The sequence below is a fragment of the Cynocephalus volans genome, chromosome 13 (genome assembly GCF_027409185.1).
Source record: "Cynocephalus volans isolate mCynVol1 chromosome 13, mCynVol1.pri, whole genome shotgun sequence".
NCBI lineage: Eukaryota > Metazoa > Chordata > Mammalia > Dermoptera > Cynocephalidae > Cynocephalus > Cynocephalus volans.
In genome coordinates, this window is record NC_084472.1 from 78936161 (window position 1) to 78954023 (window position 17863).

General features: G+C 40.7%; 1 protein-coding gene and 1 pseudogene across 2 annotated transcripts in view; both read left to right on the forward strand.

The window, feature by feature from the left end:
• GALNT7 (polypeptide N-acetylgalactosaminyltransferase 7) overlaps positions 1 to 17863 on the forward strand; it is a 141163-nt gene that overhangs the window by 57322 nt on the left and 65978 nt on the right. The window lies entirely within an intron of this gene.
• Positions 9722 to 13118, forward strand: LOC134362222 (caspase recruitment domain-containing protein 11-like; annotated as a pseudogene).

The following is a 17863-nucleotide window of genomic DNA, read 5'->3' on the forward strand; positions in this document are numbered from 1 at the left end:
ATAAAAGATTTTATTGAAATGAACTAATTGAAATTAACAGTGATTCTAAGGAATCACCTATATATATATAGGTTTTGACATTTTAAAAATCTTAAAGATATCTATCAGTTTACTTAGTTAAAAGTTTCCTACAAATTCTAGTTTAGGGTAGGAAAAACTTGTGGATCCCCTCTCCATGGAGAGAGTAAACCAGTTAGAACATGATCTCCGGAGCCAGAGGCTTGGGGTTTGAAACCTACCTTCACCATTTCCTTGTATGACTCTCAGCAAGTTACTTAAACCCAGTGCCTCAGAATTCTCATTTGTAAAATTGGATAATAATGGTACAGCTCAAATGGTTGTTGCAAGATTAAAAGATATAGGTGGGATGCACTTGGAATAGTGCTTGTTAATTGTAAGGGTTTCTTCTACCTCCTCCTCACCCTGTTGTCATTATCTTTGTAGTAATCATGGTGGAAGTCAGTATTCATTAAAACACTTTCACTAATAAATCGATTTACCACTTTTTTAAAAAAAATCTGTTTTTCTTGTTACACCTTTGGAAATTTTGCTGTAACTCTGACAATGCTTTGACACAGCAGGCTGTCATCAGTGTGTATAATTGCAATGGTGTGCTTTTCATTCATAGATAACAAGTGTTCCTTACCTTCTCTGTACCAGGTAAAAGAATGGAATCTTTTTAATAGAAAAACAAAAAAACCTAGATGATGTAGGGTCATCAGAATATTATGGCAGAACAAAACTGAGGTATTTGGTTAGACTTGGCCATTCTGGTATCATGCATATTATTTGCCGGAATATCATCTTTGGTAGCACAAGCTTATCAGAATTTAGTTGTACTACTTTGGCAGCTTAGGTGTGACCAACTGAGGTTGGCTGGAATGTGTCAAACCCGTTAAACTTAGGCATATGTGATTGATGGGCTTCCCTCAGCTAATTAGTAGAGTTGCTTCTTATTGCTCAACAGCTGCTATGTTTTCTTCTCTCAAAGTGCCAAAAATTTTTCTGAAATGAAATGATTACTCTAATTGTTCATAAAGTGTTCTAGACAGAAGTGTAAGTATTATGAACATTGTTATGATAAAATTAGAGTATTGCTTCCAACATCTAAAAGGTGGTAGTTAGCAAGATTAAGAAATGGAAATAGAAATGGAAAGTTAATTTAAAGTTAACTGCAGAATATTTTTAATGTTCTAATATAAGTATAATCTATTTACTGTATTATATATCAGATTAAATTTGGAAAACATCATATATTATTCTCTATGCAAGGAGTCTCTTGATGTGCTACTCCTAATGTTCCCTTGGATTTCATAGTGGGTATCCTCATGTATCCTAGGAAATAGACTTTGGGTATATTTGTGGATAAGTATTCTGCAAAGGTTTTCCCCCCTTTCTCTAATTGATAGCTCTTACACTGCAGGAGGAAAAAAATGGAACTTTGGTTTTGTATATAGCTAGCATGTCCTGAGAAATTTAGTAAGTTCCTCTGTGATGGACTAGCAATCTTCTGATGTCTTTATGGAACGAAGTATTTGAGAAGTTTTTGGTTAGAATAGAATATCAACGAAGGCATATTCATGGGCTTGATCATGAATAATTTTGTTTTATTCCATAGCCACAGCAATACTTTTGGTCACAAAGAGGCAAGAGTATTGTTTAGCAGTGGTTTGGGTAGCTCAAAATTCACAGTAGTGTATCAGTCAGAACAGTCAGCTTAACATACAACAAAAAATACTTCAGTTCTTCCTTATGAGAGAGATTGGTTTCTTTGTGTAAAATTATTCAAAATATTTTCCTCCTTATTTCACATGCTGTCAGGGGAAATCATAACCTAACACATTGAAGGAGCAAAAAAACCTTTAACAAGGCAGATCTCATTGTGCAGAGTGTCAGAATTAGCTGCTTCTTTGGTCGCCAAAGACAGACTTTATAACATGCTTGAAAAGTGGAATCAAGAGACATTAAAGTATATATTAACAGCACATTTTTTAGAAGACCCCCTATGTTGTTTTCATAAATTTCCACTTTGTTAGAAAGTAGAAGCCATTATCAAGCAGTCTTTTTGAAGTGGCTTAGCATTGTGGCTAAATGCTAAATGCAGGGTTAGGAGTCACACAGGCCAGGGTTCAAATCCTACATCAGGTTCTTACTAATTGTGTGACATTGGACATGGTATCTAATCTCTCTAATTTTTGGTTTTCTCAACTGTAAAATGTGAGAATAAAATTATAGGACTTATCACAGTGGATAGCTATGAGAATTGGAGTATGTAACAAACTTAGTGCCTGGCTATTTAATTTTTTAAAATCAAACTTTGCATTGCTGTCCCCTCAAAAATCCATCTAAAAAACCTAAGGCAGACCCTCCTTTAGAAATATGGAGGCCAAGAAACATTATGTTTCCTATTGAACGGGTGTTGTTATTTTGTGTATGGGAGTAGGAATAAGGAAAATAGAAATGACATAATTTAGGAGAAAAGATACATAATAGAAACTCTTACTGTGCAGAAGGAGTGAAAGAATCTTAGGAGACTCTCCTCAATTAGAGCTTTTATTCTGGTTGATATAGGACAGTTAGAGAATTATAAAAGTATTGAGTAGAAATTCATAAAAGGGAAAAATATTATTGGAACTAGAGCAGATGGTGGGGGCTGAATCTTTATAAATGCAATTGGAACTGAACCTAGAAAGAAGAGAAAACCAGGGCAGTGCTGTAGGCTGAGGCTGATAACATAAGCCAAATCCTAGAGGAAGGACTGAAAATGATTTTTTTAAAATTGTCTCCTAAAGGGACATGACTGACTAATGAGTAATGGGACAGCTTGAGGGAGTACACAATGGGTGGCATCTGAATGCCAGGCAAAAGAGCTTGAACCTGATGTGTTAGAAAAGTTGGGGAGCTTTTCAGTCTTAAAAGAATCTGTAACATGCACCAGAAAGTGGTGTTTCACAGAGGTAAGGCTGAGTGCAGTATGCAGAATACATTAAATGAAAGAGGCTGTTGGAGCAATTCAGACAGCAGTAGAGAGGGCTTGGATCCAGAGGAAGAGAAAAATGCCCATTTCTGCATGCATCCCACCCTTCCATGACAGCAGAGGGGCTGTCCTCCTCCTGGCCAGGCCAGTCCCCCTCCTGGCCAGGCCAGTCCCTACCACTGCTTTGTCTCCTGCCCTTCCACATTCTCAGGAACTTTCTACTTTTGATTACACCTTGTCACACGTGTGCTTTAATATATGACCTTTGCTTTTAAAAATGCCCAAGCCTTTCCCATTAAAAACAAAACAAATCCAAACCCCTCACTCCACCTCACTTTTTCCAGCTACCTCTCCATCTCTATTGTTCCTTGAGCAGGCAAACTTTTCACATATGTTGTCTATTCTTGCTTACACCACTTCCACACCTCCCAACTCCACACCTCCACACCATCCAATTAGGCTCTTGACACCATTACACCACCAGAACAGCTCTCACTAAAGTTATGTCAGCTTCAGCTTCACGTTACCAAATGCAGTCTTCATCTTGCTTGGCTTCTAAATAGCATTTAACACTGTTGGCCACTCCCTCTGTCTTGAACACACTGTCTTGGTGTGTGATTTTCTTCCTACATATTAGGCTTACCCTCTATCTTCTTGGTAGTCTCACCATCTTCCACCAATGTTTTAAGGGTTGGATTCCGCAAGGTGGGGTACAAGGCCCTCTCCTTTTCTCACCTTATAATCTCTCCATCATTTGTCTTATCAAATGTCAATTACTGTCTTAGTCTGTTTTGTGTTGCTGTAACAAACACCTGAGACTGGGTAAATTATAAAGAAGAGAGGTTTATTTGGCTTATGATTCTGGGACAGCTGCATCTGGCATGGGCCTCAGACTGCTTCTACTCATGGCGGAAAGTGGCAGGCAGCCGGCGGGTACAAGCAGATCACATGGCGAGAGGAAGCAAGAGAGAGGAGAGAGAGAGGGGGAGAGGAGGTGCCAGGGTCCTTTAAACAATCAGGTCTTGTGGGAACTAATAGAGTGAGAACTCACTCAATCCCCCCTCCCCCAGGGAGAGCATTAATCCATTTGTGAGGGATCCGCCCCCACGACTCAATCAGTTTCCAACACTGCCACATTGGAGATCAAATTTCCGCATGAGTTTTGGAGGGGACAACACGTCCAAACTCCACCACTGTCTATGTAAAGATGTCTGCCAATTATGTATTCTGCAGTCCAGACCTCTTCACTGAGCTATAAATTCTCTTTCCCTCTCTTCTTGAGTGTTTCAGGAGCACTTCAAACTCAGCATATCTAAAAAGGAATTCATCTTCAATTCCGGTCTTTTTTAGTGTTTCCTCTTTCAGTGAACAGCATCCAGTTGTACAAGGTAGAAATCTTAAAGTCATTCTGACACCTTCCTCTCCTTCATCACCCGTATCCAATCCATCATCAAATTTGTCCATTTATTTCCTAACCAACCTTAGAATCTGACCTCTTTTCTTTTTCTACCACCAAGATGCTTATCTAGGCTACTACTGTCTGTTCCCTGACCTATCCTCATCCACCTTCCAGTTTGTTCTCTTACTCTTCAGTAGGAGGGCTCTTTTCAAAATGCTCCTGTCCCTCTCAAGGTACATTAAACTATCAACTTGCTTTTCACTGCTCTCAGATTAAGACCAAACTCCTTACCATGGGCACCAGACCATGCTTGGTCTGGCTACCACCTATCTTCAGCCTCACCTGGCACCAAGCCCTGCTCACTGTTTGTATTCCAGCCACATTGGGCATTCCTGCTATGGGGACTTTGCACAACATATTCTCTACCTGGGACGCTCTTCCCTCCTCTCTTCTCTTAGTTACCTTCTCATCTGTCAGATCTCTGCTCAGCAATGTGCTCTTTCTCAAGGAAGGCTTTCCTAACTTCCTAGATTAGATCAACCTTCCTTAAGGGCTCTTACAGCACCATATTTATATGATTATTTGATCATCTACCTCCACTGGATGGAAAGCTCCATAAAAGCAGGGATGTATTTATACCCATGTAACCTGGTACAGAGTAGGTACTCAATACATATTTAATTCATCAGTTAGACGTTTCAAAGGCATGTCTAGGGCAGAACAATAAGAGAATCACAGAAATGCCTCTTGTACTCTAGATGATAGAAAATAGTATGATAGTTCCATTTTTAGCTGGGTAGGAGATAATTGTGAGGCATCCTGAGGCCTGTCTTAGATCCATGCTTCTGGGGCCTCCACTAGTGCTGTGTATCATGAAGCTGGTGAGTCAATCATGCTGCTGAACGACTAAAATTTCCCTTGCCTGTACCTTCAGGTTTTGTAATTCTCATTAATTTTACATCATGCCTGCAGTTTTTAGTCCTGTTCACCGCTTCTTTCTTGAAATTCTCTCCCACATCGCCTTCTCCAGTATTTTATTTCTAATTTTTTTCTTATCTCTCTGAAAACATCTTGTCTCCTCTTCCCATTTATAACACTCCAAAATTCAGCTTTGATCTAGCATGCTTCCCCCTCATGGCTCCCATTTCTAAGAGGATAAAGTCTGAACCTATTGGCAGTTCTTAAGACGCCCTCTGAGGAACTGCCAGTATCTCAAGTCTCGTCTCCTGCCATCTCCCCATATGTCCCCTGCACTTGTTATACCTAACCATTTGCAGTTCCCTGAACACTCCATGTTCTTATGCTTTTCTGCTTTTGCCCCAGCCTAGAATGGTTGCCATGCCCCATGTCCCATCCTCACCACCTTTCCTATCTATCATTCCCACCATCTGTGTGCTGGGGAGCCTCTACTTTCAAAACATAGATCATCACTTATAGCCTTCTGAGGCATACCCTTCTCCCAGGCCATGACTCCCTTAAAGGTAGGGCCTTTTTCTATAACACTGCACTTTCATATAGAGTGCCTGGCATTTGTAGGCCTGTGAAAAATATTTGGATAACTAAAAGAACAGGTTTTTTTTGGTCTTTTAATGATGCATATAAATACTAACCTAAATGCCAAATAACACTCATGATAAACTATAGTATCACTGGATAAGTATTCCGTCTTGGGATCAGGCCTGTAGATAGTTAAAAAGTAAAATGTCAAAAAGTTTACTATGTAAATAACCTTGATCTCTTCTGAATGCATTTTTTTTTTTTTTTTTTTGTCTCACATAATCATATTACCTTGCTGCACCCTTCCAAAATGGATTTCTAATCTTGACATGGTAGTAAAATGTTGTTACACATTTAAGAATGATGTATCTGGGCTGAAAACTTTGAGATATTTCCTTTCTTGGGGTGATTTTTTTTTTTCAGATTTGCAAGAGTTTATCTCATACAAGTCAAAATGTATGTGTTGTAAAGCCCCACATTACAATACTTTTTTATGAGCTGTTATGAAAGCCATGCTTCAGGGGCAAAGCAAGGAAGCACTAGAGGAAAAGCTGTTTTATGCATTTCCAGCTGCAGAAAGTAGGAACACTTCGTGTGGGAGTGCTGTATTCATTCTTGAATTTCTCCCCTAGAGGGATAATAGGACATTGCTTTTTTGGCTTTCAAAAGGGTATTGCAAATATTCTCTCCTAGCACAAATGCCACAGTTGACCTCATTCTGATCTCACTTGGTAAAATGTTTTTCTTAATGTCTTAAGAATTATTAATGATTCTGTTGGTGACACAATTTCCTATAAGGTTTTCAGGAAGATTTGGAAATCATTATGTGGCTTCACTGGGTTTGCCAGATGTGAAGGGAGATTGAGAATTAAACTATCTATTTGGCTTTGATTGGTATTAGAGATTATAAAATACTTTGTTATGTTGGAAACAAGAATCAAAGGACAGGGCTAAATAATTACTTCCCTGGATAAAAAAAGTGTTAACAGTGTGGTCCCCAGGGATTGATGTTGGGAATGTTCTTTTAAAATATTTTAAAGATGATCTAAAAAAGAGTAAAGAAATTCTTAGCTCTTCTAGGTAAGAAAGTAGAATTGATTGGCACAAGCTAAAAGAAAGTTCCAAAACACCTAAGTGGGCAGAAGAGAAGCAGATGTGACCTCATTTTCAATCAATTCAGCTTTTTAAGTAGTTCTTCCTTTCTTCACCTGATGAAGTGCTGTGACTGTTCTTTTGAAGGGTCTATTCAGCAGGGTTAATTTCTTATTATCCTAGTAAGCCATTTGGTTTTTAAACGTATATTTCCTCTCTCCATGTGCGTACATAATACATATGCATATATAAATTATTCATATGTTTAAAAATCTTCACAGATTTTATTTTACAATCTTTCTCTCATTCCTTTGCTTTCATTTTTTTTTTTCCCCACCTCACTCTTTCCTGATACCTTTCTTATTTTTAGACAGGTCACTTTGTAGAAATAACATGGTAAGATATTTATTATAAAATATTGACAATTTTCTTAAAGAACTTCATGTAACTTATGTTATTTTTAGAATGAAAATGCTACTTAGGAGCTTTAAAATTCATGAAGTGCTTTGTTCTCAAACATGAAAGAGTAAAAATCTGCCCACTATAGCCTTTTATGATTTCTAAGAAGTATTATAATCTGCCTTTTACTACCTGTGGGAGAGGGGGCTTTTAAATGGAATTGCTGTGCCTTGTATATATAATCCTGACTTGATTTATGCATTCTTACCACTAAAATGACAGCATAAACTGACAAATAGAGCTTTCTCATCTTTTGAAATATACTAAAAACAATTTATTGATCATTTGTTCAATACTCATGTTTGATTCCTAAAATTCAGTATAAACCATCTAAAGAGTTAATATTAAATAGTCACAGTATGAAAGATTTTTTAAACCTGTGATGTATATTTATGAATCAGTTCATAAGCTAAAACATGAATTTTTGTAAGATCCCTGAAAGATAAAAATTATTTGGATTTCATGAATAATATTAAATTTCATGTGTTTCATAGACTTCTTGATTAGTTGTCTATAGTAATAACTTTGGTCTGGGCCAATTAAAGTCTTGTGAATAAAAGTTTTTTGTAAAAGGATAACCAATTTGTTGTTTATTTTTCTATTGTAAAAATTAACCTGTATTTTGTTCCTTTAATTGCCCATTTCTTCTTTTATTTCCCTTTGAGTATTACGTGACATTTTTCTGACCTGATTTAGAATTTCTATCCTATTACTGTTTTACAAGGACCAAATTTAGCAGGAAACCGTTTGCGAGATAAATTGGCCTAGAGAACTAAGACTAACATCAGCAGATTTACTTTCTCATGTTTAAATAAAGTACTCATTTTCCACGAAGTACCAAATTTCACTTGCAGACATGATTTACCCAAATCTGAAGAAGAGAAAAAATTTTTAAAAAAGATTATTCAGATTTTTGGTTTGTAGGGAAGTAATGTTTTCAGTTATCTCATTTGGATTGCCAAACTGCTAGCTTATGTCAAGCCAAGCAGTGGCATAAGATATGGATCCAAAGTCAGTTTATATTCCAGCAAGGGAATAATAGCTGGCCCACATCTAGATGATCTTCATTTACTCAGCTCATGAACAAATACGTACTGAGTGCCTACTGTCTACTAGTTGCCTGGGGCACACAGATAAATAATACTCACTCACTACTTTCAAAGAGCCTTCAGTCTGATGGGGGAGAAACACATAAACAGATACTAAGGCAACGCAGGAAGGGCAGTGTTAGAAATATTCACAGGACTGTGGGAGGAGGGCAGAGGTTTCCAGGAGCTGATTCCTGAGTTTAAAGTTGCTACTTTGAACTATGAAGTGCTTAATAGTAATTTCACATTACAAAATAGAACGTTAGAGATTACAGTGTTAATACAAAGAAGGATTTTGTGCGAAATCTTCCTTTGTCAGTTATAATTTTAATTTATATGTTGAAAATTGAAAGTTTTTATTACTAAAAAATTTGCAATTTGTCCTGATACCTCTAAAATATGCAGTACATCTTTTTAGGAGATAGTCATCTTTTTAGGAAGAAACCTATTAATTTCAGTATTATTCACTATAGTACAGTACAGACCTGTATTATATAGTGTATTTTATATTTTGCTTATTTGGTTAAAGGGATTGGCATTTAATTGGCTCAAGATACCCCCTTAGAAACCTGGTAAAATCTTTCCAGTAGGTGGTTGAAACTGCAGCACTAACTTACACTACGGCAACCACAGTTACACATATCAGAAGTCTTGAGAGAAAATAAGAAAATAAGAGAGTAACCATTAGCTATTACATAATAGGCGGTTCTCCTTAATCAAGAGTTTCACTGTTTAATTCCCTAGGGTGAGTTTGGGTTGAACTAGCTTATCAGCCTGGTTACCCTGCCAAAGTCTAATATTTAGTATTAGAGTTGTTGACCTTGATTTCTTTTGGTGGAACAGTCACTGTGATGTCAACCATGCTCTTTTGGTTTATATCCTGGCCTGGTAGTTAAAGACAGAACAGGAATACCTCCTAAGAATTCCCTGCTGAAAGAAATAGATTCACTTATCAGAATGTCATACTGCATTTCTCAACATGTGATACCCTGTGTCGTGAGACCTTGTAGAGAGTTCCCACCCAGAAGATGGCCCTCACCAGGGGCACCCCCTGGACCATGGACTTTCCAGCCTCCAAAACTATCCTGGCCATCTCAGCTCCAGATCCAGCAGGAGACTGGCTCAAGAGAAGACAAGATCCAGCCAGAAAGTGTAAAAGTCAGACCTCAATAACAGGATAGCATCTCCTGTCTATTGAGCACCTAACACATGCCAGGAGGAGGGCTAGAGATGGGTGACTATGTGGAGATGCTGAAGGATGAGGAGGATGCCTTGTGGGAGAATGTGGAGTGCAGCCAGTACATGCTGAGTCACTACATCAACCCCGCCAAGCTCACCCTCTGCCTGTGCCAGTGTAAGGTCATTGAAGAGCATCATGAGGACAAAGTGCTCAGTGCTCCCATGCTGCCATCCAAGATCAACTACTTGAATTTTACTGCCCAGAACTGTACAACCTGGTGACTGGGAAGGAGCCCACATGGAGATTCTCCATCATTGTGTTGGAGGAGGGCCCTGAGGGCCTCACACGCTCCCTGATGAGTGAAGTCATCAAGCTGCAGCACCAGATGAAGGCCAAGGACCTGTGGAGGTGCGAGCCGCTGGCCAAGTCACAAGAGCTGGAAAATGAAAGAAGCAGCTGATGCTGACATGGGTGGAGCTGTTGACCTTCCAGGAGTGGTACAACAAGCAAGATAAAGGAGGAGTGGGCCAGCTGCAACAACGAGCTGGTCAAGGTGAAAGATGACAACTACAACTTGGCCATGCTCTATGCCCAGCTCAGTGAAGAGAAAATCACAGTAGTGATTCAGAGGAGCCGAGACCTTCAAATTGAGATTGATCACCTGAAGCATTGATTGAGTAAGATGGAGGAGGAATGTAAGTTGGAGAGAAATCAGTCGTTGAAACTGAAGAACAACATTGAGAATCAGCCGGTTCTGCTCAAGAAGGAGCAGGTTCTGGAACTGGTGTGGGAGAATGAGAGGCTGAAGACCAGAAATCAGGAGCTGCAGTACATCCTACAGGCCAGGAAGTGCAGCTTGCTGGACTTGGACAAAGCCATCCTGGACATCCTGGAACACAACCAGAAGGAGGCCCTGGAGGACCAGCAGGAGCTCATCAGCAAGATCTGAAGCCTGCAGAAGAAGGTCCACCAGGCAGAGGATCTGTGGGACTAGTACCTGGAGGAGAATGAAGATGTGGAGCTCAAGTGTTTGACCCTGGGAAAGGACTGCAAAATGTACAAGCACTGCTTGAACAGTTATGCTGCAGCTGGAGGAGGTGGGGGGAGCAGGACCAGGCCTTCCATTCCCGAGACGAAGCACAGACCCAGTACTCACAGTGCCTAATCGAAAAGGACAAATACAGGAAACAGATTCTTGAGCTGGAGGAAAAGAATGACGAGGTGAAGATCGAGATGTTGTGGCAGGAGGCCTGTGTCATCAACCTGGAGAGTAAGATCTGGCACCTCTCCAAGGATAACAGCAGCCTCGACCAGAAGCTGCCCAGGAACCTGCCAGTAACAATCATCTCTCAAAACTTTGGGGATGCCAGCTCCAGGACTAACAGTCAAGAAGTGGACAATTCTTCAACCTCAGAGGAGTTGCCCAAAGACAGCAAATACTTCCTGCCTTACCACACACCCAGGCGCAGGATGAATCTGAAGGCCATCTAGCTGCAGAGAACCAGATCCCCCATCAGCCTGAAGCAAACATTGGATTTTCAAGTCAAGGGACATGAAGAAGGCACAGACTCCAGCCCCACCTCCTCCAGTGCTTTGCCCATCACCAGCTCCTTCATCAAGATGCCCCATCGGAGCTGTAGCAGCAACACGTCAATCACTGCCGAGCCCCCAGGAAACAACTCCATTATAAAATGCTATATGAAAAGTGCACTTTATCGCAGCACGGTTGAAGAAGACAATGACAGTGGTGGGTTTGATGCCTTAGACCTGGATGTTGACAGTCATGAATGCTACTCCTTTGGGCCCCTCTCCATCCACTTTTCCTCCTCTTCTTCCTCCTCCTACCAGTGCAAGAGCCTGGATACCTATGACCTGGAGCAGGTCAACTTCATGTTTAGGAAGTTCTCTCTAGAAAGACTCTTCTGGCCTTTGGTCACATCCGTGTGGAGTTTCAGGCCCTTGGTGCAGTACACAACACTGAACAGCGACAGCCTCATCTCCCAGCTCATCCTGCTCTGGGGCAAAGCATGTGGAAGATTCACCCACTTGGTCAAGCTGGGCTCCCTGGCCTGGCCTAGAAGGCAGGCTTCCACGAGGGCCACCAGCTGCTGCTGCTAGAAGCCTGCATGAAAGGCGAGAAGGCAGAGTGTCCCCTTGGATACATGCACAAAGAAGGAGGCCCACTGGACCATTCAGAGGTGCAGTGGCCCTGTCACACTGCTCTACAAGGTCAACCATGCAGGCTACTGGATGCTGCTGAAGGACATGGAAGAGGACCTGATCACATTAGGGGACTCATTCTACATCCACCTAAATCTGAACATCTCCAGCCAGCTGGATGCCTGCTCCATGTCCTCGAAGTGTGACGATGTTGTGCATGTTCACAACACCAGGTACAGGTGGCTGTGCACACGGGTTGACACTTTCATGGGCCATGACCTGGACATGGGCAACATTCCCTGCTACAGCCAAACCCAGTAAGCCCCTCCTGGTCAAGCTGTAGCACCCGATGCATAGGGGAAGCCATCAGGAGGTGGACACTGCTTACCACACCCTGAGGGCACTCTGGAACACCTGGCAGCCAGAAGAACCAGTTTCAGTGAGTGAACTTGGGTCAGTCCCTGCCTGTCACAAGCAAGTTTCCTGTTTGGCCAGCTCCTTCAGTTTGTCAGCAGGTCTGAAAACAAGTACAAGCAGATGAACAGTAAGGAGTAGGTCTGTATCATCTCACAGAGCTTGCTAGGGAGCCTGGTCTGGTCCTCCCTGGAGGCCACCAAGCTCTTAATGGAGACGCAGGAAGAGCTGGATCCTGAGAACGAGCTCAGCAAGTACCTCAGCCTCATCCCCTACAGCCTGGTGTGAACTTTCCGCTGTGGGCACCACCAGCCTGTCCTCTTCGGGCCTACTATGCTGGCCAAGACACTTGTCCAGAAGCTGCTCAACTCGGGGGCACCGTGGATTTCACCATATGCAAGTGGGATATTGTTACAAGAGAGGAGTTCCTCAGGAAACAGAAGATGGAGACCATCATCTACTCCCAAGAGAAGAACCCCAACACTTTTGAATGCATCGTTTCTGCCAACGTTGAAGGTGTGGCAGCCAAGAACAAGCACTATCTGCTGGAGGCCGAGATTGGTTGCCTGATGGACTTGATCAATTCCAAGATCTACACCATTGTGCTCTTCATTTTGGATGTCTGAGAAGAACATCATGAGGTTTAGAAGCTGCTGCCTCAGCCTGAGATGGAGGAATAATTCCTTCACATGTGGCAGCTGAAGGAGAAGAAGGTGGAGGCACTACTGTGCCTGTATGCCACCGTGGAGGCCAAGATGTGGGGCAGCATGGAGGAGCTGCTCTGCGTCATCGAAGACAAAATTGCTGAGGAGCGGTGCAAGACCCATCTGGGTGGACGAGGACCAGCTGTGAGGCAGAGCTGCCCTGGGTCTCAGCAATTCAGCCAGGGGCGAGGGGAGATCTTGCTGCCCACAGCCTGGAGGCTCTGTCCTATCCGGGGATGGAGGGAGGAGTAGTGAGTGGTTCGTTCCTCCTTAGGCTGATTTGGCTGAATCCTTCAGTCCACCTGGCCTTAGCAGAGAGACAGGGCCAAGCAAAGAACACAAAGCCTAGGCCAGTCAGCCCATCAAACACTGGAGCAGCAGTTGAATGTAATGCATGGGACAGGTGTGCTACCTGTTGGGCAGGAACACCCCCAGCCAGGGTGACTGCCAGCCCTGAGGACGCAGGAAAAGAACATTCCCAGACAAGACAGGTGGGGGAGGGGAAGTGTGCCACGCTATTAATTCTCTGGCGTTAAAATTTCTCTATTTCTTTGTTTTTTAAAAAAATTATATATCATACTTTATCTTAGTAAGCCACACCCAGAGCTTGTATAAAATTTTTGTATTTACCTAAAGTTATCTAGAAGCACACTTTCTTCATTTTCATTTCTGCCCTGGTTGCTAACAGAGGCATTGTCATTGGAAAGTGACCTTAAATCTCTTCATAGTTTAGGGGGTCTTAAAATATACTTGGAAATAAGTTTCTTTCCTGTAAGAGATGACATACTAGATATTCAAGGACTAATAAGGTCTCCGTTTAATCTTGGGTTTATCTATTTTAAGCCTTGATTAAGCACGGGCAAATTACTTGATCCCTGCTCCTCTCCACATTCTCAGTGGGGCCTCAACGCCCAGTGCAGGCATCTCTCAGTGCACTGAAAGGAGCAAAACTTGAAGGTCTTCAGTCAGCACAAAATGTCAGATTAGCTTAAAATCCAGCTGTAGCTAAGCAGAGAGAACCAAGGGTGCTGAGGCTAGAGCACCTCACATTTCCACCCACATCCTGCCACATGTTGGTGGGAGTCTGGGGAGCCCCAGCCTGCGAGCACACCCTGTTTCCTCAGAACTTCTGGCCCCTGCGTTATTCTAACTGCCTCCCTCCCTGCTTTCTTTGCAGGATTGTTATTTCTACCAAGGCATGACCTTCTCGGAAAATATCACACATAAGTAGGATTTGGGGGAAGGGGTGGGGCTGGAGTCTTTGTAAAGTGGTTAGCGACAAATCTGACCTTATTTCTGGTAATCCATGTTACCATCTGTTGATAAGTGACTATATTTTTCAGTCCATTCCCACCTTTATGTACATACCAAATTTGGAAAATTATCTATGTCTTCTCTTTTCCATTTCTAGTCAACAGTGATTCATTGATTTTGGCTGTACAGTAAATTGGCTGGTGCTTATGAAGGTGTCATAGTACCAGTGTGTCACAAAGGCATCTACTGATTCTCATTCACTCTCAGGAAGGAGTATGTAGTTTTCCTTCTCAGGGGAACTAAGCATTATGCTGCTTTATAGCCATTCTTTGAGTCATATAACATTAAGATTGACATGATTATTCTTAATTGATTTGGGGTTAGACTATTTCATATTTGGTTTTGCCTTCAAATTTAATGATATACAGTGCAGGCTTTGAGAAGTGAGCGAATTCAATTTATCTAGCGCTATTATATAGTGTTATTAAGAGTATAATACTGTGCAGAGAATATAGAGTTACGTCCTTGGTGAATTCATAGGATATTGCTGATAAGGGTCTATTTGATCCAAGTGCCTCTTCCATTTCATATTCTCCATTCTCTATCTTTCCCTTTTCTTCTCAGAGTCTCTCTCACCACCAAAGCTGAAATTTTAGGATTCATTCATTTATTCAGTAAATTTTTATTGAGTAATTAAATCCCAGGATAAGCACTGGGAATGCAGTGGTGCATAAGATAGATATAGCCCCTGCCTTTTCACAGACCTTACAGTTTAGTGCAGCGGTTGGGGGGGCCACATCTAACCCATCACCTGTCTTTGTTAATAAAGTTTTATTGGAACACAGCCATACCTGTATACATATAGTCTATGGCTGCTTTCATACTACAACAGCAGACTTGAATAATTGTAACAGAGACCCTGTGGTCTGCAAAGCCAAAATTGTTTACTACTTGACCCTTTGTGGAAAAAGTTAGCTGACCCCTGATCTCATGGGTAGTGATGGAGACATTACATAAATGCAGACTGGAGCTTGAAAGGCCTTGTACCCTGTTAAGGAGAATAATCTCTCCTGAGGGCAGTAGGCTACTAGTGGACTGTTGTATAATCTCTCCTGATGGCAGTAGGCTACTAGTGGACTGTTGTAAGCAGGGAAAATAACATGTTCATGTTTGAATTTTAGAAAAGTCCCTATGGCTGCTGTTTACTTAAGAGAGAGTAAGTGCATGCATTAGGATGAAAAGCACTAAGGGATAGTGGTTAAGATCATGGATCCTTGGGCAGACTGCCTGCATTCAAATTTTTACTCTACAATGTGCTGCTGATTCTGATCTTGGGTGACTTCTCTGTAAGATTTTCTGTCTGTAAAATAGGGATGTAATCATACCTAATTCAGGGGATTAAAGTTAGTACATATATATGTGAAGCACTTAGAACATCGTGTTTGCAGTCATCACTGTTATTATTGTAATCCTGTGTAGGGGTGAGGGTGACCTGAATTAAGGCAATGGCAGTGAGGATAATAGAAGTGGCCAGATTCAGGAGCTACAAAGGTGATGGAATTGACAGGAACTTATGATTGATTGGATGTCAGTAGGGTAGATAAAAGAGAACAAGGAGTTGAGTTTGAAATGCAGGTTCTGGATTTCATTAGTTGAGAGGATGGTGGTTCCAGTCCCTGATGTAAGTAAGACAGTAAGTGAAACAGGTTTGTGATGTGAGGTGAATGATACATTTTAGTTTTGCACATGTTAAATTTAGGTACCAGAGAGGTAGAGATGTTCAGGAAGCCATTGACTATAAAGTCTGGAGATCAGAAGTATGGTGTGGGCTGGGGAAATGGATGTACGAATGATCAGTATAAAACTGGTCACTGAGCTTGGATGAAAATGAGATAACCCAGAGTGAGCATGGAATGGTGAATAGACTTCTAACAGAACCCTAGAGAACACCAACAGTTTAAGATTGGACAAAGAACCATTAATTCTAAGAAAAGATCAAGACAGTTTTTGAAGGAAGATAAGCACGAAAACTGAATTCATTAAAATTTGTTGAAGTGGGTGAATTTGAGAAATATTTTAATTCGCAATTTTTATATTAGCATAGGCCAATCTAACCCGTAGCATGTATTTCACAATTTGGGTAGCTTGATTTCATGAACTATCATATCCCATGTTCTTCTAATACACAATTTCCCCCCTGTGGACCATTAGGTAACTTAGTGGGTGCTATGGCTATGGATGTTGACATCTGATGACCTGTTCAAACTACTCTTTTGCATTTAATGACATTTCCTTCTCCTTATTTTCTATTTCCCCATTTACCAGTTCATTAGAGCCCTTGATATGAAAAATTGAAGTAGGAAGAATGTCCTTCTCCTTTTTGTGTTATATGGTTCAACATCAGCTGGGGTCTAGTATCTTACAGCATTTTATAATGATTTTTCTATTTTAATTTACTTACAACCCTGCCATAAGTGAATATAATTTTGGAAAGAGCCAGGAGACAAATTGGAGAAACAGACACTTTTTCCATCATCAGAATCAGCCCTCAGCTTCAATGCTTGCTTCTCTGTTACAGAGTCATGCTTAACTTATGCTTATTTTTAAGTTTAGTTCATTCCCAACAAAACCCTCAGTCCTTCAAAATTTCTGGCAAGACTGCCTTCTACCTATTTACCTCTGACCCTTACTAGGGCTCACAAGTTAGGCTCAAGCTGACTTCCTGTTACTCAGATGTGTGACAATCAGAAGCCTAATTCAGAAATTTTATCAACCTCTAACACATATGCCAGAAGAAAAACATCACATTTATGTGATCAAAATGTGTTGTATTTTTTTACTTAGTATTGTGTTATAAGTAAAAATTGTGAAAAACTTTGAAATAGCCCAAAAAGATGACAGGATATGACAGGATATGCTGTCTGACTCAGCTTTTCAGGTTATCTTACCCTCTCATTATCTTTGAGCTATTTTATAATCCTGTAAATTATGGAGAACTGATAGTAATGTGAAGGATTTTTGTCTCTTGAGCTGGAAATTGTGTCTGGTGGAATGCAATTGATTATTGCCCTATCGATATTGACCAGTTTAATCAGTTCTGCTTCTCTTTATAAATTCTTTGCAGTATTATTGATGTTTATATATTTGTTCTTTGGATATATCTTTGAACCAGTTGTAACATCTTATGTGTTTCCTTTTAATGAGTTAATTAAAATCTATGTTCCATGTTTAAAAAAAATTGTCTTGTTATATATACACATGTATGTTTATACATGCATGGAACATCTCTAGAAAAAATTACAGGAAGTTAGTAACTGTGATTGCATCTACCAAGAAGATGGGAAAGCTTGCTTTCATTTTGAATCTTTTGAGTTTTGTATTACATGCCTATAATTTTTTTAACTTCCTTCTTGAACTCTTTAAAATCAGTCATTAGCCTTCCCTTATCTACTAAATTTACATCTGAAATAATTGATATTTTATAGAGATTTTGGTCTCTAAATAAACTATCAGTAGACATCATTCCAGAGCCTTACTTCTGTGTTCCTTAAAAACAAAGTATTAAACTTTACTTTTCAGGGTAGTTCTGATGCTGTAGAAAAACTTTGGTCAGATGGTGCTAATTCTGTCATTAATCTG